The following is a 24363-nucleotide window of genomic DNA, read 5'->3' as shown; positions in this document are numbered from 1 at the left end:
AAGGTTGGTAAGACCCACAGAGGTGATCAAATGCTACACAAACTCCTACACAACAACAAAAGCTGGTGAAAGAAGCCTTCAGTGTCTGTGATGGTGAGACACTGAGTCAGCACCGACCGCTGGAGCCAAGGAGGATTCATAAACTCTGCACAGCTGGTCTCAATCAGAGCCAATCAGCCACACAGCTGACTGAGTTAGGATGATTTCCTCATCAACATTAAGCCAAGGCCTTTTCTCGCATGTACAGGTGCACCTCAGTAAATTAGACTATCATCAAAAAGTTTATTTATTCCAGTAATCCAGTTCAAAAATTATAACTTATATATCACACAGATTCATGACACACACTCATATATTCAAGTGTTTATGTCATTTTATGACCCTGTAAAGTGAAATCCAAAGTTTTTGTTTTAACACACTAGATGTGTTGGAATATGGTTGCTGTAAAAACACTGCAATCTACATGTGACTGAATTCTGGATTTAGACCGTTACAAAGTTGTTCACCTTTTTCCTAGCTTAGTTTCATGTGGGCGGGGCCAATATGTGGTCTCATGATGTCACGAGCCCACAGTGAGGAATGACCCCGCCCCTCTAACACTGCAATCTAAAACTACAGAGCAGTTCAACTCAGTGCAGTCTGTTGTTAGCTGATGCCACGGTGGTCTATGCATCATTTAAAGCATCATAACAGAGCCAGAAAATGGACTTTGTCTCTTCTTCTGAGGTCAACAAAAGGTCAAGAGGCAGGCTAATGGCCTGAGTGCTTTCCACAATTCAGATTGTAGCATTTTTAAAATCTGAGAGGATTTTATTTCTCCTGAGTGGACGTGGCTTCAGCTCATTCAACAGACACACCCACACCATCCTGGAGCCTCATTTTTCATTATTTTGAAGCTTAATTAAGTAAACTTGGAGATGTTTTATTTGACTGAAATTTGACCTAGGGGTTCATAACACAGTGACCTGTCACACAGCAAACCTAAACACAGATTTATTTTTACTTTACAGTTCTTAAATTTTGATGATTATGGCTTACAGCTAATAAAAACCCAGAATTCTGAATCTTAAAGTTCAATATTGGAGACTCATGGTGTCACACCCTAATCAGCTAATTAACTCAAAACACCTACAAAGGTTTCCTGAGCTTTTAAATGGTCTCTCAGTCTGGATCAGTAGGCAACACAATCATGGGGAAGATTGCTGGCCTGATAGATGTCCAGAAGACGATCACTGACACCCTGCACAAGGAGGGTAAGACACAAAAGGTCATTGCTAAAGAAGCTGGCTGTTCACAGAGTGCTGTATCCAAACATATTCATAGAAAGTTGAAGGGAAGGAAAAACTGCAGTGAAAAAAGGTGCACAAGCTACAGGGATAACCGCAGCCTTGAGAGGAAATGAAGCCTATTAAAGAATTTTGAGGAGATTCACAAAGACTGGACTGCAGCTGGAGTCAGTGCTTCAAGAGCCACCTGCACAGATGGATCCAGGACATAGACTACAAATGTCACATTCCTTGTGTCAAACCACTCTTTAACCAGAGACAATGCAGAGGCATCACCTGGACAAAGGACATACAGGACTGGACTGTGGCTCAGTGGTCCAAAGTCCTTTTTTCGGATAAAAGTACATTTTTCATTTCATTTGGAAACCAAGGTCCCAGATTTTGGAGGGAGAGAGGACATGCACAGAATCCAAGTTGCTTGAGGTCCAGTATAAAGTTCCCACAGTCAGCGTTGGTTTGGGGAGTCATGTCATCTGCTGGTGTTGGTCCACTGTGTTTTATCAGGTCAAAGGTCAGCGTAGCCATCTACCAGGAAGTTTTAGAGCACTTCATGCTTCCTTCTGCTCTACAACTTTATGGAGATGTTGATTTCATTTTCCACTTGCCCACATTGTCTAAAGCAAGAGTTCTTAACCTTTTTGACCTTGGGGCCCAACCTTTCCAGTAAAGAGGGGCCCGGGGCCCATTCAAATTTTAACACTGAATTGGTAATCATACTCTTGATTTGTATTCAATAACTACATCTAATGTACCTACAGGTGATCAGACAGAAGAGGAAGAGGAAAAGAGACACCAGCGCTGCTGTGCTTCTGTTAATGTATGAGTATTTAAGACAATAACAGAGAAGCGTGCCTGTCTCTACAGCCTTATGCCTCATATCAGTGAACATGTGAAATTATACCTCATTATTGGATTTACCAACAAAGACATTCATTCTTTGCCACATAAACACACAGCGTCTATGATCCACTGTTAATAATAAGTTTCCAGTTTTTTCTCATCATTTCGACTTTAATCTCGAAATTGTGTTTCAACTTTATTCTCAAAATTTCGACTTTATTCTCATCATTTCGACTTTAATCTTGACTTGACCAAAATTATTTCATCCATCAAAAATGGCCCTAATCCACTTCTGTAGTTTAATCTTCATTTTTTTGTTTAACAAAATGTATCATAACTTCTGCTCCAGACTCGCAGCTGTCTTCTTCTGCTTGTTTGAGCTTGTTAGTCAACTGACCGACGTTAAAGTTGGCAATACTGGGCCTGATTTAATGAAAAAATGCTGATGCTTAAGGATATTATTCAGACAATCTGAATATGTTATTTTGTGTCCACCTGTGGTGGAAATACTTCTATCATATGGCCATGTTTTGTGTTCACTTGTGTTTTGTAAATGCATATCACAGGGAGCCAATACTTTTTCACCCACTTCAGCAGAATTCTTCCTGTACTGCATGTCAATCTTTGTTTTATCCTCTTATGTATAGGAGGAATTACAGGCTCCAAAAGTTGACCTTCAACCTCTCTGAAGTCATTTGTATTCCTGTGACCTCAAATCCACAGGCCTGTGAGTGGCAGCTCTCATGAGTTAGCCGTTTTTGCTCAGGGAGAGTGGAGATGCATTCCCCTTGCGTTTCCATGCTTCCATGACAGATGAGGAATGAAACATGGCCTCCTTATCGAATAACAGCATCGATGCTTGTGGCTAAGTACGATTGTGATCTTTCAAATTAAACTGATGGATCATGACAGGATGTGGAAAAACAGATTTGGGATGTCAGGCTTGAGTCACGCCACAGCCATCAGATGCACATTTACCATAACAAATGTGACGTGACACTCGTAAAATTATAAAAATGATGGGGAGGGTAATAAAATCTGTATGTATCAAATCACCTTTTGTAATTCTGTGCTTATCTGCAGGCTATTGGTAAGTGTGGTAAGGGAGGGATGTTGTACAAGTAGCTCTACGTGTAGTTTTTTTATCTAAAGGAAAGGAATGATGAAATTAAAAATGTCAGGGCGTTTTAGCTACAATTTGTTCTTCTGCTTTCAGGGTTTAAGAGAATTATCTACAATACAGAAAGGTAATTTTTGTGTCAGAAACAGGGGGCCCATGGAGTGCCATGATTGTTTGTGCTTGTGTATCTTCTGTCCGTGGGCATGCTGCAGATGAAGAGGAAGGACATGAAAGGAAGGAGAGCGAAACTGAGCGAAACAAAAAAAAAAAAAAAAAGACTGAATGAAAGACGGCAAATTTCTTGGGGATAAAGAATGACACCCAGAACGAATGCTTCATCTGAGTGACAGCTCTCATAAATTTTTCTATGTGATCTCCCAAGAAACTCGCTCGAGGAAGGTGTCAAAAAAATAAGTGAAAAAGATGGAGAGAGTGAGAGGGAGGGGATGAGCGGGAGTGTAGAAACTCTCTGCAGGCTAACTGCACTGGACCTCAAGAAGAAATTGGCCAGTGGTTCGCTTATGTCACTTGGTAAAGTTAAAGTTTGTCATGGTTTCTGAATTCGTCCTCAAAGTTGGGTGGCATACAACACATAGGCCGATGCCTTTCAAAATAAAACACATATACCAACAGTTTCTGATGTGATGCCTTTATTAGCAGGATGGCAACATCATCATATGGTTACAATAAAGAGCACTTTATGCAATCAAAAGAAAGACAGTTTATTACCCTCGCCAAGCAGGTTATGTGATCAGCAGGGTTTGTTAGTTTGTTTGTTTGTTAGCAACATAACTCAAGAAGTTAAGGACAGATTTTGATGACATTTTCAGGAAAAGTCACAAATGGCATAAGGAAGAACTGATTAGATTTTGGGAGTGATCCGGATCACCGTCTGGATCCAGGAATTTTTTAAAGGATTCTGTACTATTAGGAGATAGGGCTAATGGCAGAGGTCTGCGCTCTCCAAGTGCTTATCTAGTTTATTTTGTTTCCTTTTGAAGACATTTCTGTGTATTGACTTAGAGCCTTTTCTATCAAATTAAAACAGGTGATTACACAACCAGCAAAAATGATCTACCTCCATTCCCTTCCACTTGTCCAGGGATGAATCACAGTCCACTCCTGGCAGACATCTCTTTCCCCAGAGACATTTAACTTCTTCTAGAAGATCCTGAGACATACCAAGGTCAGAGAGGATATTACGGTGGCCCCGATGGCCAATAGGAAAAAATATTTCAAAAGTGCAAAATATATTTCACAAAACACAAATAAATTTCACAAAACACAAAAACATTTCACAAAACAAAAATAAATTTCACAAAACATAAAAACATTTCACAAAACAAAAATAAATTTCACAGAACAAAAATAAATTTCACAAAACAAAAATAAATTTCACAGAACAAAAATAAATTTCACAAAACATAAAAACATTTCACAAAACAAAAATAAATTTCACAAAACATAAAAACATTTCACAAAACAAAAATAAATTTCACAGAACAAAAATAAATTTCACAAAACAAAAATAAATTTCACAAAACAAAAATAAATTTCACAAAACATAAAAACATTTCACAAAACAAAAATAAATTTCACAGAACAAAAATAAATTTCACAAAACACAAAAACATTTGACAAAACATAAATACATTTCACGAAACCTGAAAGGGTAGGACCATGGTACTTGTTTGTGATTGGCTAAACCCAAGTCTGTCCGGCATCAGTCATTTATCATTTCCTTTTTACACTTCTTGCCGCAACAGCCGAGCGAGCACGAAATTTCAAGTGTTAACCAGGATGGAAGAGGAACTTGAGTTGATAGCGGAAAACTTCAACAAGGGAAATACATATAGTGTGATTGTTGATATGCTCTCCTCGTCTGTTATAGTGACAAACACATTTCAATTGGAACAAGTGTTTCACAATGTAAAGAACTGTAAAAAACATAGGAACATTTAATTGCAATCAAATATTTCATCTCTTCAGGGTGCATAAATGGTGTACTACTGTCTTGTCTTTGCTTTAATGCAAATTACAAATGATTTTAGGTCTCATTTTAACCTTGCCAGGATTTGTACCCCCTATCCACAAGCAAGAGGTGGGCTCCCCTGCCTCAATAGACTTTTCTTGGCCAGCTCTCATCACAACTGATAACATTTGGGACTTTGGAGAAGTTTGAAGCATCACTCTTGAAGTTGGGGGGGGGGGATAACAAATACATCAGGCCTTGATTCGGCCCTGAAATAATTTGTATCCCCCTGCAACTTGAAATAGAAGTGAGTTAACCTGTTCAAACTCTCTAGTATTATCAGCCTTGATCATAAATGAACACAAAATGAATGTTATGATGGTAGTTCATGATTGAGCATTCTGGAAAGGGATACACTTTGTTGCAGGCTCAAAATATGGTGTGATGAGAGCTGGCCAAGAAAAGACAGTTGAGGCAGGGGCCCTAAACCCTGGCTTGTGGGTGGGGGGTACAAATTATTTCAGGGCTGAATCGAGGCCTGATTTATTTGTTATATCCCCTCTAACTTCAAGAGGAAAGCTCAAAACTGTTCCAATTTCACAAACGTTATCAGTTGTGATGAGAGCTGGCCAAGAAAAGTCTATTGAGGGAGGGGGGCCCACCTCTTGCCTGTGGATGGGGGGTACAAATCCTGGCAAGGCTAAAATGAGACCTAAAATCATTTGTAATTTGCATTAAAGCAAAGACAAGACAGTAGTACACCATTTATGCACCCCGAAGAGAGGACATATTTGATTGCAATTAAATGTTCCTTTGTTTTTTACATTTCTTTACGCTGTGAAATACTTGTTAAGAGTGGGATGTAGTTGAAGTGGTCGATGTGTTAAAATAAATGGTCTGAAATTGATCTCTCTGTACATAAATCTTGTTCAGACTGGTCAATAGACAAGTTAACATTCAGTGATATGGCTATGCAGGACCTTTATTTTGAAATACCTCGAGGCAGAAGCGGGCAGTGGTGAGTGCATGTCAGCGGCTTGACTCTAAACAGCACTAAGAGAAGACGATAAACATTATGAAGAAAATGTGTCTGTTACTCATGTACAGCAGCATGGACCCAGATTTGATGACCAGCACACCGCCAAAATACAATGAGAGCATGCAGGAGGAAAAAAGATGCGTTCTCAGCTCAGCGTAATGAGTGCGCATCAAGCTGCATTGTTAAAACGTTTACTTAAAAGATCTTATTTTAGAAGATATTACCCACAAAAACATGATAATGATGAATAAAATAGATGATCAAAACTCATCTTCTGCTTTATACATTCTTTTATTGTCATTTTCATTCACTGAGGCAAAATCTACGCCTGATAGTCGATAGTCAGCTCCTTCTGCAAAGGCAGCAGGGGGATACAAATCCTACCGGGGGTAATTCTTTTGGCACGACATTTTCAGCGCGATTTTAGGGTTCCAATTGAAATGTGTATGTCATGATAAGAGGAGAGCATATGAAGAGTCGCACTATATGTATTTCCCTTGTTGAAGTATTCCGCTATCAACTCAAGTTCCTCTTCCATCCTGGTAAACACTTGAAATTTCTTGCTCGCTCGGCTGTTGCGGCAAGAAGTGTAAACAGGAAATGATAAATGACTGATGCCGGACAGACTTGGGTTTAGCCAATCACAAACAAGTACCATGGTCCTACCCTTTTCCGGTTTCTTGAAATGTATTTTGCGATCGGTGAAATGTTTTTGTGTTTTGTGAAATATAATTTGCACTTTTGAAATATTTTTTCCTATTGGCCTTCAGGGCCACCGTAGGATATATAATCCCTCCAGTGAGTTCTGGGTCAACCCCAGGGTCTCCTTCTAGCTGGAGGTGCTTAAAGTCCTCAAAAAAGGAGGCGACAAGGAGTCGTCCTAATCAAATTCCTGATCTTCCTCATCTGGCTCCTTTCAATGTGAAAGAGACCCGAGCTAACCCTAAATGTCTGAGCTACACACCCTCCCTCAAGTGCACCCCCTAACACACACTGGTAGCAGTGCTACACTGGTCAAACTCCCCACCTGCCACTGCTGGTCCAGGCACTAGATATTAGCCGCTGGAGCCTTCTTGAAGCCTGCAGAGGCATCTACTTCATATTATTTTGAGGCTGGTGTGAGTCTCCATTGCAGCAGGGTTGTAAATACTCCGATTTAACCACGATAAAGCTTTAGATGAGAGTAAGATAATCCGTTTGTGGCATATGGGGACACTGGAAACCCATGCAGTGTTCTCCTGCATTGTGAGTAGCAGACTTGTGGTTATTAAATATGTTGTGCACAATTCTAGAAATTCAGGCTTTGTTTAACTATCTTGAACTTAAGATGAGTGAGACATTGGTTTTGGGACCTTTTGCAGGTAGACCAGCTGCAGCACTATTTATATGATACTGAGTCAGATCATCCCAGCACACAGCTGACAGTAAACATCTGACAGCAGGCCTTGCACAGGGACGAGGAAGCATTTTTTTTTTTGTCAATCAGTGATTAGATCCGCTTGGTTCTGATTATAAAGTTGATCAAAAACAACCAGAAAACCAGGAATTTATGCCGTTTAATGTTACAAATACCGTCTGTTGTGTTACTGTTATTTACCTGCCCTGGGGGCTGGTAGGTTGTGCAAATTCACCAGACACTGCTCAAAAATACCAGCATTTGGCTGGTGGCTGGTGCTAATTTTCCACCCTGCCACCAGCCCATGGCTAGAGCCATAGATGAGGCTTGGAACGTGGCTTGACTGGTAAATCAAAAGCTTTGCCTTTGGGTGTTTTGCCGTGTTCGGCCAGCACAGTGCCAGCAACTTAAGTAATCATTTGGCTGCCTCACCAGGAAACGGAACATCTTCACCTTCTTCATAAAAGGTCTCATCGGCTTTTACAGAAGACTCTCAAACATTTTTCTCAGCTGAATTTGAAAACAGTCCAAAAAGATTAAAGCTCTTCTGGCACCATCAAGATGCTCTTTAAAGGAAGGACCTTAGCAGGAAACTCATGTTTATTGTTTCCTGAATGCACTGCCTTTTAGGAATCACTTTTGATGTAAAAGTCTCTTTTCTAAGTTTGTTTTTTTTTCCTTAATACTTCCATCACTGATTGCTTGCTCTCGTGCCATGCTCATTCAAAATACTGACTTTATTTCTTTTCCTGCTTCCCAGTGGGTATTCACTGATGCTGTGACCATGTAATGTACAGGTTTACATACCTTTACTTAAGCCTAAGCAACAGACGAGCTTTGTCATCATAAGTGAAAGAACATTTTTGATGCAGTGAGCTGATTAACTAGTGTACCAATAATGAAAGTAGCTATTGATACAAAATCTTTCTTTGCACTGGACATAACTGTTTATTTGTACTTTAAAAATGGACATTTACAGGACATCAGTGGCCTAGCTGAGTCCCATTTAAGGAGGCTGTGATCTGCCAGACTCATGTCGTCCTTCCATCATTTCCTGTGCTTTCCACTGTCCATCCTACCCACAATGCTATAGCTGCAGTTTTTTCTAAATTTTATTGGCTTCATTTGACAAAACCTGAGGTTGCTACTTAAATTCAAACAGCATGGTACCAGGTTGCTCATTGCAACAGCTCATCCTGGGTTTGACTAAAGAAAACACTAGAGACTGAGGAGTTTGCTGCATGAGAATAAATGTTCCTTTCACTCAAGGTTTTAGTCTAACAATGAAAAAAAAAGCAATAGAATAAGAAAATATGACATGAACAGAGCCCATTCTCTTTTACAGAACATGATAAGCGTTGTTTCGTTCATCTGGTTCCTAAAACTAAAAGAAAATGAAATATACTTTAGTGTGATTGGCCCGGGTATATAGACGGGAGACTTTAAGCACCTTTGAAATCCTGTGTCTCTGCAGGGAGCCTTTGAACGTGCCTGATTCCTATCCTGCGAGATCTCAAAGAGAGAGGAATAGTCACACAGCTGCTATTGACAGGAGAAGCTGTGGCAAAATTTAAGAAAATGTCAGGGCTGTCAGGAATCAAAGGCACTCCTCTGTGCATGGAAAAGGATGGGACTTGAAAGCCGGAGAGAACAAAGTTCTCTTTTAGTGAACAATGGATCTTGCAGGAATCAGAATCTGCTTCATGTGAAGGAGCAGTGAGTGACTGCTCAGATGTTATACCTTCAGTACCTGTCCATGTATAGGTTATGAAAATCACAATAGATGGGGTGATAATAATTTTTCTTTTTTTTTTCATTGAGTTTCACTAAAAGGGGTCTAAATCTGATTAAACATCTAACATTATAGCTTTCTGCTCCATACATTAAGTTTGTAAAGGTACATGCAATCAACTTGAAATGTTTGAGTGCAAGCTTTTCTGTGCAATGCAGGTATGAACCTCTGTTATGGCAACCAGAAAAAACAAGAGGCAAGGTCTGAAGATTCCCTTTCATCATCGAGATCTTTTATTTGGACACACGTTGGCCTTTTAGTGAAATACATAAAGGGAAAAAGTTAAGTGGACAAGATTAAAACAGTGTGCTGACATTACCCTGCAAGGGTTTGATATGGGGATGACAGTATGTCGAAACTGTATCGCATTTCAAACATCAGTGTTTGTGTAGAAGCACAGTCATCCAGGGTATACAGCATTTGATCCAAATGGGCCAACTAGACCTGATAAAGGATGTTGAAGGCCAATCCCATTCTACTAACCTGACTCGTCAGATGGATTTGTTTCCTGTTAAGGTTTCCTGTCTGTGACTATGGGTCTCCCTAAGCAGGGTTGCCAGGTCTGGGTGACAAATCTAGCCCAGTGGGTGATAAACAAAAACTAGCCCAAAACCAAGCCCAACGCTGAAATTTAACATTAGCCAGTAAAACCCCTGCCACACCACAATGTTAAATTGTACTTGAGTACAGTGTTGTGCAGGTGTGCTGCTTCTGTGTGGCCTGTATGTCTATATGCCAGTGTGAAACAGTAGATCTTTGGTTGTTTGCAATGTTCTATGTTTTCCTGCTTCTTTAAGGGTAAATAAAGTAGCTTATTCTGCTTTGGATATTAAATACACACACAAGACATCAAAGATGGGTCTGCTCCAAGGTTATAATAGTTTGGGGTTTTTCATTAGTTTTTATTTTTATTTCGTTCTCACTTTCTGTGTTCAATTTCAGTTTAGTTTTAATTATTTTTTTATTGCTGGGTTTGTTAGTTTAGCTTTTATTTTGCCAAAATGCTTCGTCTTAGTTTAGTTTTTATTAGTTTTAGTGTTAGTTTTAGAGTTTTTTTGGATAGATGTCAGGGCTCAGTGAACATCATACATTTTAAAAAACATATTTAAACAGGTTACTCTTTGCTTATCATTTTATTTATTTAAAGTTGATGTTTGAATACAACTCCAGACATAAAACTACCACTGTGTGAAGTCTTAACCAATCAATTTTAAACTCCCCAGACTTCTGTGTAGGTGTCAGTCAGTATGTTGTATCTGGATATTTTGTTTCTATTTATTTTATTTTAGCTAGTTTTGTAAACGCACCATTCAGTTTTAGTCAGTTTTGGTAAAGCTTAGTTTTTATTTAGTTTTAAAAATGATTTTTGATTTTTAGTTTTAGTTTTGTATTTAGTTTTAGTTAACAAGAACAACCTTGGTCCGCTCAACCCACAGACAACAAAATCTACTCGCGGAAGTATGTAAAAAGTAGTCCAATTCTGCAGGAAAACCATGGACCTGGCAACTCTGTCCCTAAGGGATGCATTATAACTATTCCTCATCATCATGCATTTCCTTGCTATGAGGTTGACTTTCTGCTTTATTCTTGCCAGAAGAGTCTCCGATAGTCTCAGTTTACATGTGTACATACTGAAAATACAATAATCTCCCATCCCTAGTAGCTAAAGATTGAATATATTGAATATATACAATATAATCAGTTCTAAATGCCAAAAATATTTTGATTTATATGTCTCTTTCATAGCATGTTGGGTTGTTTTGCAAGTGAATGCAGTGCATAGTGGGAAATTCATCATTCCCCTTGGTTTCAAGCATGGTCCTTAAAAATCTTCATTTCAAAGGCTAAAGGCAGCCCTAAGCCCTAGCCCTCAATTCACAAGAGAATTGGAACACCCCTTTACCAGACATAAGCACATCAAACCAAGGGGAAGGGCTACAATAAGCATTAAGAGGGAGAAATGGGATTGACCCTAAATCTAGACCCTGGTTCTTCTGTTCAAAAAGCATCTTGAGTCTGATAGGGAATATAAACCAAAATGAAACTTTATCCTCAAAGAATCCATCTGATAGATTTCATTGTGGAAAAGCCTCTGAAGTGAAATCTAATTTGTAGATACTGAATTGGAGTGATTAATCAATTTATGAAAATGAACAAGCACCTACACAGACACCTGAACATCATAAAAATGTAGTTTATGAAACCACATTAGGATGATAGGAACAGATTTTATGAAAGCTGATATAAGAGCTAACAGATAATTAGTGCAACAGTTGATTTGTTTTCCTCATTATCATGCAGTGAATAACAAGAATTGAAGAAAATTTGTTGTGTGGAATTCAATAATTCTGTATTTATTGAAGTTAATAGAATACCAGTTTATACACTACACATAACAGCACTGATGGTTTCTGCTGTTGCACATATTTAAATATAGTTCTCTCAAAGTTAAGAAGTGCCGCTCTTCATAAAATGTGATCCACATTTGGTCTAGTGCTGGGAATTACAGCTTATTTCAGTGATCCGGATTATTCCGCTTGGCCCAGCATGAAGAGCCGGCTCTTTTGGCTCTCAAAGGGCTCTTCTTTTGGATAGCAGTTTGGCTTCATTTGAGCTGCCACATTTAGCAATGCCATTACATAGGATTGATGCTTGTGCTGGTGTTTTACTCCAACTTTGGTTAATCTTTGAAGTTGATCAAATATCATGTAATTATTTTTATAGACTGTCTCTTTAAAATACTGCAGGTCAGATGAATTCTGCTCACTGGCTTAGCTGTAACATATAAAACAATCATAGTAATAGTTATAATGATATAAAACGGATCTCAAATGGGATCTGGCTCTTACTGTTAGTGTAAAAGAGCCAGTTCTTTCAATCAGTTCGTTCATGAACAACCCATCACTAATTCGGTCTTCTTATCTTCAGCCCTCATGCTAGATAACCTCACAATCAACCATGGGTAAAGTGTAAAGTGAAATCCAAACTGTGTGTGTTAACACTCTAGATATGTTGGAATAAAGTTGTTGTAAACATGTGAAAACACAGAGATCTACATAAGACTGAATTTTATACTAGAAAGTCGTTCACCTCGTTCCTGATTTGGTTTAATCTTGGCAGGGCAAATATAGTAGTCCGTGACATCACCAGTCTTGATGGAGAATTGCCCCGCCCCCCCAATGCTACAGTGATATAAAATCACCGTGCAGTTCATCTCAGTACAGTCTGTTGTTAACTGAAACAGCCAGCTACATGCAATGTTTGTGTTCATTGTAAAGGAAAATTTTCCTAATCTAAACATAAGCCATGATAGTCAATAAAGCATCATAACAGAGAGATTTGTGCAAGGAAACAGTAAATTTAATTCCAAACTTGTCTCTTCAGGCAGTTGCCAGGCAGATTTTATTTATCTTGAGTGGGTGTGGCTTCAGCTCAGTCAACTGACACGCCCACACTATCCTACAGCAGATAATAATGCCTCATTTTTCATGATTTTGAAGCTTAATTTCACAAACTTAGAGATTTTTTCATGACTGAAATTTAGCGTGGTGATTCATAACACAGTGGCCTGCCATACAATAAATCTGAAATAAAGATCTTTTATCACTTTACAGGGACTTTAACTTTTCAAATGTTGTAGGGGATACCATTTAGCCACCCCTACTTACATAACCTAAATTATCATTCTAATTTTGTGACTGGGCTCCTTTGTACTGGTATTAATGGATGGTTCGAGAGTTATAATCCCATCAAAAAACTTCCAGATGTGTGGCATACAGTACATCATCACATCAACAGCTTTAATCCCTAGATTTCTGAGGGATTTTGAACCAGAAACATGAGCAAAAGAACACCAGCAGAGATCAATGTACAACAGAAAACATGGCTGCTTTTCTTGTATTTAACCAAGCACTATCTCTGATGTTACAGGGTCGTTCTCACTCCTCTACACAGGCTTACTTTAGCAATAACATGGACAAGAGTGTCTCAATTTACTTCATCCTTTGAAGAGATGCATTTGAAGAACAATCAGACAGCTGCTCCAATGTGGCCAACAAAAGTGGCCTATTTTACCTGAGCCACAAAGAATGCATCCGACGCATCCTTCCAAACATTACTCCAATCTCATTTCATGTCCATTCAAATGAAGGCTGGGCTTTCAAGTTACCACTCTAAGTTATTGGTTTCAACTCAGTCAGAAAAGTAGGGACACAATTATTTAGAAAATGTGTTCATGAAACTCCAATTTATTTTCAAAATGATAAAAGTTACGTGATATTTGTTATACGAGGTAGAACTGTTTCAGTTGTGTTACATCTGTGTCAGAAGCAGCTCTTATTCAAAACAGGATAAGAGTTGGAATAGCTGGGTACTAATTGATTGATTGATTGATTGATTGATTGATTGATTGATTGGTTGATGGATGGATGGGTGGATGGATGGGTTGGTTGGTTGGTTGGTTGGTTGGTTGGTTGGTTGTTTGATTGATTGATTGATTGATTGATTGTGCTCTGCAATTTCCCAAAAGTTGACATTTCTCATAACTGTTAAAGTAGCTGAGAACTCCACACATGCTTCACCTTTACAAAAAAGTTTACCAAATGATAATGTTTTAAGTATTGAAGTAGTTCCTCTTAAAATTGTGTCAATTCTCAGGAAACGAGGTGGTTTTTTACTTTAACTTAAAACCATTACCCTTACCCTGACCCTGTAATAAAAAATACAATAAAAATAATAATAAAATAATAATTTTGTTTTATTAAATCAAGATAAATGTCAATTTTTCATTTGTCTATTACTGGTAGCCAGTAATGGTACTTAGAAAAAAATATTTTCCTTTTTTTTTTTTTTTTTTTTTAGGTTTTCACTCATCTGAAGTACCTCATATCAGAATTTTGTTTTTCTTACTCTATCTTTAATACCAACCATGTTAATATTGAAACTTATCTATAAAAAGGTTACTATTGCCTGTAGATTAGCTGGTATTCTAAAAAATAAGCAGAATCAAAGGAAAAGAGGATAATGCATTTTATGTTAGGTTAAAATAAAAATGCAAAAATGCAAGGTGAAACCACCTTTCATTGCTCTGTTATACATATATGTATATGTATATGTATATGTATATGTATATACATATACATATTATTGGAATGTTAAAAATCCACCTCTGACTGGCCTGAGTAACAAAAGGAACAAAGCTTTAAATCAGACTTGTTGCAGTACCAGCTTAGAGGCACTGACTTTTCAGATTTACTTAAATAATACAAAATATAATAATGAATAAGACGTACTGCATAATGAGAAATGTTTACCTCTGCTGAGCTATGATTTTGGTGATACCATGGAATTATTCATCAATAAGTTTTAAATTCAGGGATTTAACTTTAGGAGGATTATCTGGGTCTTCTCCCCACCCTTTAAATAACATATCTGTTAAGTAATATAGCCTGGTGTATTTATTCATCTCTCTGAAAATAACCTTCCTCCTGTGTTTTTCAACCTTTACAAATGGTGCATTTTGACATTTTTTCAGAGGCAGATATTTCACTGATCCTGACCTGAAACTATCTCATAGCTACCTTTTTCCTTTGATTTAGTGCTGATAAAATTTACCTGCTCTTACTCTAGCTGCTCTTGGGATTCACTCAGCTCTGAGCTCGCTTTATCAATAATGAACAGGATGATGTTTTAAGCACTTATGACCAATTTAAGCTAAACGAGGCAGGGAGCTAACCACAGCCGAATAAGAGATAGTAAATGTCTTTAACAGCTGCATAAATCTTGTGCAGCAACTTTTGGGAAAAAAACAACTACATTGAAAAGGGACAGGACTGAATATATGATATTAGAGGGAGAATACAAGCAGGTTATAATATGATTTGTCATTAATAAAACACTAGTTCCAAAAACGTTGGGGCGCTGTGTAAAGTATAAAAACAATCAGAATGCAATGATCTGATATGTCTTCATTACTGAACAACATATCAGATGCTGAAACTGAGACATTTTACCATTTCAGGAAAACATTTGCTCATTTTGAATTTAATGGCAGCAATACATCTCAAAAAAGTTGGGACAGGTCAATAATAATCATTGTGTAGCATCTTCTCTTCTTCTAACAACAGTCTGTAAATGTCTTAAAAGTGAGGAGACAAGTTGCTGAGTTTTGGGAGAGGAATGCTGTCCCGTTCTTGTCTGACGTAGGATTCTAGCATTCCAACGGTCTTGGGTCTACAAAGGCATATTGGTCATTTTGTGATGCACCAAAGGTCTGGACTGCATGTACACTCTTCTACTGTGAAGCCATGCTGTCGTGATGGATGTGGCATGTGGTTTAGTATTGTTTTGCTGAAATATGCAAGGCCTTGCCTGAAAAGGACATTGTCTTAACACATGTTGCTCTAAAACCTCAATATACTTTTCAGCATTGATAGTCCATTTCCAGATGTCCACACCATAGGTATGAATGCAACACCATTTGATCAGAGATGCAGGCTTTTGAATTGTGCACTGATAACAAGTTGGTTGAACCATCTTCTTAGTCTGTAGGACATGGTGTTTGTGGTTTCCAGAAAGAATTTCAATGTTTGATTTGTTGACCACAGGACAGTTTTCCAGTTAGCCTCAGCCCATTTTAGATAGGCTTTGGCCCACAGACGACGGTGGGGTTTTTGATCTGTGTTCACATATGTCTTCTTCTTTGCATGATACATCTTTAACTTGTATTTGTGGACGGCATGTTTAACTGGGCTGACAGATGATTATTTCCAGAAATCTTTCTCAGCTCACGCAGGGATTTCTAGCACAGAGTCACGCCTGTTTTAAATGCAGGTTCCCAACGTCATGAGCATCTGGTTTTGACCTTCAACCTTTTCTGTTGCACACAGAGATTTCTACACATTCTCTGACTCTTTTGATGATATTATTTACTGTAGATGGTGGGATATTCAGAGTCTTCACAGTTTTACATTGAACATTTTTCTGAATTGTTCAATTTTTGCATGCATTTTTTCACAGTGGTGAACCTCTGCCCATCTTTACTTCTGATAAACTCTGAAATGCTCCTTTTATACCCAGTAATGTTGCTGACCTGTTGCCAATTAACCTAATTAGTTGCAAAATGCTCCTTCAGCTGTTTTTATAGTACCACTTACTTTTCCAGCCTTTTGTTGCCCTGTCCCTTCTTTTTTGTGATGTGTTGCTGCATTTAAATTCAAAAAGCACTGTTATTTTTCATGAAATGGAAATTATACAACTCGGATTCCAAAAAAGCTGGGGCACTGTGTATAATGTAAATAAAAACAGTGCAATGAATTGCAAATTACATAAATCCATATTTTAATCATAACTGAACATAAACAGCATACCAGATGTTGAAACTGAGAAACAAATAATAGATCTCAGATAGCATTATGATTTGACAAAAATACTATAAGGTTTTAAAAATGTTTGAATGGGTATGCCTCCATACCCCTTGAATTACAATATTGTTATCTTGCTGGACATGGTAAATATTTGCTGTCCATGACTGGATAAGTTGGTAACAAGTCCAATTACCCATTGCAGGCCAAATGGAGCATGTTGGTTGCCTTTCTTTTGCTTGAATCGATCCGGACCTGTGAGATGGAGGCTGTTGGTTGGCTATCAGAGTAGCATGTGTGTGCATTATAGCTTTGGCAAGTACAACAAACCTGAGGGGAAACAAGCAAGAGCACTCTCCTTTCTCCTATACCTCCAACCAATTAAAGGGAATGAAAAATCCATGAGCACTCATTAGATGGGTTTACAGGTGGCTAATGAGCTGATATTTAAAACTTGTCACTTACCATCTCTCTCTCTCTCGCTCTCTCTCTCTCTCTCTCTTTCGGTCTTTGGCTGCCCTCCAGGACAAAGCTCCAGTGAGTCTGCTGGGGTGCCAATATTGCTCTGTATCAGCAAAATGTCAGCCAGGAACACACACAAACTCACACATGCACACAAGGAATCCTGACCACATATCCCCAGTGCCTATTTCCATCGAGTGGAAGGACGCATTCAAGATGGACGACCTTAATTTAAGTGTGGTAGTATAAGTTTATAAGAGGTTATAAGACTCAAATGAACTATTCTACTTGTGAGGGTAATTATGCACATGATGGCTCTTCAGGCTGCTGTGAAAAGTTATACTTGTTGTCCTCATTAAAAATCACCTCACCTTTTTAACCACTGTGTGATAAAAAGGGTGATTTCAGCACAAGCCGATGCCTCGTCTTTCATGCAAGTCATCCGTAGGCAAAAGCTGCGTCAGGTGAGATTGCCTGCAGACCATAACAGCTCTAGTTGCAGTGCAGGAAATATTACTTCAGTGATGTGCAGCAAGAGGCATTTCAGCAGGAAACGGCTCCCCGTGCTGGGTTGTATATATGACCAAGGCTGAGAAGAGCTCATAACTCAATGCAGCCGTTTGGCACTTCTCATCCTCCGTCTGCCGGGGTTGGGTTCTGGCTAAATGACAGTGAAAGCCACAATGGCACTTGCACCATTGCTTTACGACGGGCGGAGACCCTTGGGCGCCATGGCCTGAGTGCTTAGTGAGGACATGGCTGCCAATAACTTGATATTTATCTCTCTGTGATCAGGAGAGACAGCTGACATGAGACACGAGAGGGGAAGCCTGTGGCGGGGAGGAGCAGGGATGTGGGCCCAGCTGGTGCAAGGCCGACAGAAATTAGCTGTGTCCACCGACAAAGCCTCACACTCACCTGCACACACAGCAGCCTACACAGACAGCCAAGGTCAGTGGTCGATAGCAGTTTCTCTAACCTACCACATCTTATGGCAACATAATTGGAAAACATGTCATGAGGAGTTGCTAGGAGCACTGCATATAAAATCATGAATTACTTAAAAATTCTGTATTAAGTCCAAAGTAAATAAATATGAGGGCAAGCAGAGATCAAAGGTGAAATCTGTGCAGTGATGATAAACCCTTCAGGCACTTACTGTTTATGTTTCTGCACTAGTATAAAGTGATTTCTTGTGCAGTTATGTTAATAACTGTGCTGCATCCAAGCATGTTTTCACTTACCCACGCTGTTACCTCATGCACTTTAACCCAACATATAGTGAACTGCATTTACCCTCTGCCCTTTGATGATGCACATTTGCATCATACAGCACCCTGAAAAATTAATGTAGCACAACAAACAGCTACATAGAACAGTTTCCCAACCACTTCTCCTTGGCTGCCCCCTTACATGTACCTAAGAAAAGCAGAGCACCACAGGGAACCAAATGAAAAAAAAAGTGGCACATCCCATCAAAAATCAACATAGGTTTTATTTTTTTCACTGATAAAAGCCTGAAAAGAGCATATGCATGCTTCTCTTATCAAAAGACATTTGTATCAGGGAGCAGGTGGCCTAGTGGTTAAAGGCGCTCCCCATGTATGCGGGTGAATCGAATCTGGCCTGAGGCCCTCTAACGCATGTCTCTCCCCCACTCTTGACCCTGTTTCCAACTCTATCCACTGTCCTCCTCTATCTAATAAATGCCCAAAAATAAAAAATCTTAGAAGACATTTGTATAATCAACTTAATAATTGCTTTATCATGGTTTTAATCAATATTTGCAAATCTAACTTTGGCAGCATCAGAACAGACAAAGCCTCGCCCCTGTCTACACAAATGCGTGATGGCTGCTATGCATCCCCTTGCGTTGGTGCACATCCTCCAAAATTAGCATCATACAGACAGGAAATGCAGTATGTGTGGTAAGGGTGAGAGACAAAGGGGATGTGAGAGTGAACACAACAGCAGAGAAGACAAACTGATTGACCAACCCTGTAAGACCAACCAGTGAAAGGTTGAGTTGTTGAGTTGTGTCACCTTAAAGATAAAAAAATAGCGGTTTCAGCCAAGTTTTCTGACTTTTATGTGAACATTCACTTTTTAAGTTGTGTTTTATGTCATTGCACTCAAAATTGTCTGACAATCATCCCTTGATCTGCAGTTTCCCAAAACACCCTGGGCATTATACACTTCTGCAGCATGAGTGAAGTTACTGACTGAGTTAAAGAAGTCCCACCTGTGTGGAGCAAGGTTAAAATAGTTTGGGGTTTCTCATCAGTTTTTATTTTTATTTCATTTTCACTTTCTGTGTTCAATTTCTAGTGATGGGGATTCCAGCTCTTTTTAGAGATTATACGGCTCAGTTCAGCGTGAAGAGCTGGCTCTTTCGGCTCTCAAACAGCTCTTCATTCTGTATCACTTTGGCTTTCAATAAATCAGACAAATTAAGCATTTTTTGACCTATGATTGATATTACTGTATGTATTTTTCAAAAATTGTTTGGCTAAATCCTTTAATCCTCAGAATAACACAATTTTTACATAATGCTTGATATGAAAACATGTTTTTTTTAGACAATAAGCACCAGTTTTATAACTTTTATTATGTTGATTGCTGTATATTTTGTTTTTACATTAAACATAAAACAAAATTTGAGTAGCCTTCTATGATTTATATTAAAATATAAGTAATAATACTGATAAAATAAATAACACTGCTTTGTCAAAATATTTCCCAAATAAATCAAACTATAAATGCAGCATGGAGACAAAAAACAAACCATAAAACTCAAAGAAGGACTACTTTTACATAATGTTTTGTATCAAAGCTGTTACACAACCTGGTACCAGTGCTTATGTATAAGAAATGTATTGTTTAATTTATTGTTGAATTTATCCTCCCTTTATTCTGTGCTCTTTTGTGCAGGATAGGGGGGTGGGGCAGGGGTGGATGGCTATCAACAGTGTGCCGGCTCCCATTGTTCACACTAAAAAGCCGACACATCATTATCAATTTCAGTTTATTTTAAATTGTTGTTTACCGCTGGTTTGTTAGATTAGTTTAGTTTTTTTGCAAAAATGCTTCATTTTATTATAGTTTGAATTAATTTCTTGTGTTATTTTTATTTTTTTCTGGATACGTCAGAGCTGAGTAAACATCATACATTTTTAAAAACATATTCAAACAGGCTACTCTTCATTTACCATTTATCAGTTTAAAGATTATCTTTGAATACAACTCTAGACATAAAACTACTACTGTGTGAAGTTTTAACCAATCAAATCTGTCCATTTCAAACTCCCCAGGTTTGGTTGTAGGTGCCAGTCAGTATGGTTAAAGTAGTCTTTGACCGTCTCAGGATGTTTTCACCCGAACCAAGGTTTGTGTTTTTGTTGCACAGTATATATTTGGTTCTGCTAGTTTAGTTTCACATGGTAATTACTGTAAACAGACTTTACATGACAAACCTATGATGTGATTTTGTCATCAACTACGTGGGTTGCGTGTCATTAGCCTCTTTTCCATCACCTGGTCCATTCTGATTGAGTATGGTTTGGTGTGATGAACCCTAAAATAGTTTGTGTTTCCACCCACACTCTCACATGGTGGGTGGATTGTCAATTTAATGTAAGTGATGCCACAGGCAGCTCAATTCTGCTGTTCCAGTAGTTAAGTTGAAGAAAGGATGAGTGACAGAACTCAGTAATTACTACGTAGTAGACAACTTTATTTCAGCTAAAACTGCTGTTTTAATAACTGCAGCTTGACTATGTTAACCGTGGTCAGTACAGATCCTCAGCGGATAGAATGCACTTATAGAAATATTTTGGGCTGTAACGGTGTGTTAATAAAGACACAGGATAAAGCTGTGGTATTACAGTGGCTACAGCAAGCATTCAGTTAGTGTTTGATATAATCTGAACTCAACTCTATCCTCCTTCTTACAGTATGTAAAATTTCACCACCAGGGGGCTCTCAACTAAAACAATAGAACAGAATGATAAGTCAGACCTGTGCAGCCTAGCTCCACCAAGCTAGGCTATTTGCTTCTTGTTTTGAATTGAGGACTCTGTTCAACAAAAAGTGCTCATCCTAAAGCATATTTACTGAACAGAAAACCAACAGTCCGTTTTCATTAATTAATTTCTCATAATGAGGGAGAAATGCACTGAAATAGGCCCTTCCTGGTGCACTGGAAGTGAGCTTTAACGTGCGTGTGCAGACATACACATTCTGGCTTGTATATGATGTTTAAACCATTGATTTAGTAAGTTTTAGACCACTAGATGTTATTTTTCTTTCATTTTTGCCCTTTTGACTCCTAGTTTGGATGGCAACCTCCTGAGAGTTTTGATCAGCTTGAAATAGGAAAAGATCTCTGAAATAGAAACAATAAGTCCGAACGAAAAAAAAGACTTATATTGATACATGCAAGAAATACATTTTAATACATATTTTGATAACATACAATACCCCTGTACAATGTTGCAACCCTTACCCCCTCTATTCTTCCATTTCTTTTACCAGTTTAATTTATCCAAAAATAGAGATGTTTTAATAATTTAACACAATACCTTTGCTCATCCTTGTTTCACGAACACTGCTTTTTTGGGGGGGGGGGGCTTATGTACTTTCACTGTTTATCACTGAGTCATTTAAGCTTTTAAAAATCTCATCTATTTAGTTTATTGTTCAGCTGTTTGCTTTCTTTTGTTTAATCCTTTTTTTGTCTTCATCATTGTTACTTGTCTTTTGTATTTGTCTCTGTATTGCCCTTTCTTCACTCAGTAAAAGAAATGAGCCATCAGATGACAAGAAATGACAAGAATCTTCTTCTAATTTCAACTCCATTTGCTTTTTGTGCAGGATTTGTTCAGATAATCATTTTCAGGTTGTGTATGTATCAACTGAATACCTTTGTAGCTTGAGTCTTTGCATCGCCTTTTCCATGAGAAGATTCTCTATATGGAAAAAAGTATTCGTCCACCTGCCCATTACAACAACATAGACTGTAATGACATGCTGTTCAAATACATGTACTTTCATTTGGAGTAGCTACAGACAACAGATTAACCCTTAGGGGAGGTTGTGCACATTTTACACACTTTTAATTCTTAATTTTTTTAATAACTTTGGCTGTGTTCATGTTTATGGCATGAATTTTGGCAAGATTGTGTTTTTACTTGTTATTTCCAGCTCAGCTCCTACAGTAAGTCTAAAATAGACTGTATATAAGCAAGAGTTACACTGAAGCTGTTGAGTGAAAAAAAAAATTAAAAATGCACCATTAAAACCCATTCAAACTGCAATTTTTGATCTCACTTCCATTAAAGCATAATACATGCATTTTATTATCTGGGTGTCAATCTGGGCTTTTGACTTGGAATTGATCATTTCCACTACTCTCCATGGAATGCCATCATTTTCTACCATATTTGCCATAGCAAAGAAATGCAAATCATGCAAAAAATAATAATGCATAAAAATTGTTGTTGCTGGTAATCACTGTTATATCTCAGGCTGTAATGATTCAACATAAACAAATTAACTTTGCATGAAGTACATTGAAAAATAATAAATTTTCTTTTTTTCATTGAAAAACATGGTGACATCATGCAAAAATGAATGGCATTCAAAGTATTAAAATCTTGGGAAAAAAATGAATATTTAATATCAACAATAGGTCAGCTGTAGATGAAAAATTAGCTCAATGAAAGTAGAATAAAATACTAATGTGTTATCTTTTATAGCTACTGTATGAAAAGCGCATTTGTTGCACTTAACAGCTGAGTTTGTGTATGTGACAGCACAAAAAATTATAAAGCATAAATATCAATGTTGCTGCTAAATACTGACATATTCTAGGTTTTAATAATTCAACACAAAACAATTTACTCTGAAAATAGTTTTCCATTATATAATAATTAGGTCAGTTGTAGGTGAAAAAAATTAGCTCAACAAAAGTAGAATAAAATGTTAAAGTAAGTATTCTTATAGCTACCCCATGAAAAGCACATTTTTTGCACTTAGCACCTCAAGTGTGACTAATATTAAAACAATCCCTGAGGGCTAAATGTCGTGTGCAATGGTACTTTTCACTTCTAAATGAAAGGTATTTCTCTGGTCACACACTCATTCTTAACAATGCTATAACCCATTACAACAATACTCTAGAAAGACAGAACTGCAGCCATTCAAGCTCCTAATGTTTAATTAGTTGACCATTAAAGCTCCTTTTGCACTGATATAGTCATCCTTTGTTTACAAAGCAGTAACTGCTGATCTTGTCCTGTTCATGTGTGGGGTCTTATGACAAAACCTCTTATCCTGCTGTCTATAAACAGTCATGTGCATGACTCATTGTGAATCTCAGCTGTAGAAAAAAGGGGGGAAATGTCTCTTCCTTCAGCTGGCTTATCTGGTTCTTATCCATGGTAGCAGTGACAGGTGTTGAAAACTTTCTTTTGAAGGTCAACACACCTTGCTATCAATTTCAGTCTGATAAAAACTCAATAAAACTAGAATATTTGAATAGTTAACAAAAGCTCAATTGGAGAATGAAAAAAGATGAAGTCATTGTTGAATCAATTATTTAAAGTTCTACTTTTTAGGTGATGTTATGTATAATATCCACATTTGCATGTTTCATTAATTTCTCATCATAAGACTCTGTAAGCATGGCAATAGTGTTAAAATAAACAATACATGAGTATGCATCCCACCCTTTTAAGTAGCTTATGTCTTACTACCAAATGTCATGTACTTATCTGCATTGTTTTCAATTCAGCTGATAAACTGTGTTAAATCTGTGCCCAGGCATGATGGCTCAAATGTTATTTATAAATATATTTAACTATACCGCAGTTGTGGTCAAGAAATCTAAACCAAACTGTTGTGTTATCCCAGTGACAACAGTCAATGATGAAACACAAAAGTACTGGAATCAGCTTTAAATTTCACTACTATTCGTGAGTAGCCTGGATTGGCCGTATATCTCTACAAAGATGATGCAGATTTGGTTTTCTGTTAACTGTAAAGGATGTTTCTGTAGGCCCTGCAAAGTGCCTTTTTCTTACAATACAATGGTAA

This window comes from Cheilinus undulatus, linkage group 15, assembly GCF_018320785.1.
Source record: "Cheilinus undulatus linkage group 15, ASM1832078v1, whole genome shotgun sequence".
NCBI classification, from domain to species: domain Eukaryota; kingdom Metazoa; phylum Chordata; class Actinopteri; order Labriformes; family Labridae; genus Cheilinus; species Cheilinus undulatus.
Note: the sequence above shows the minus strand (reverse complement) of the source record.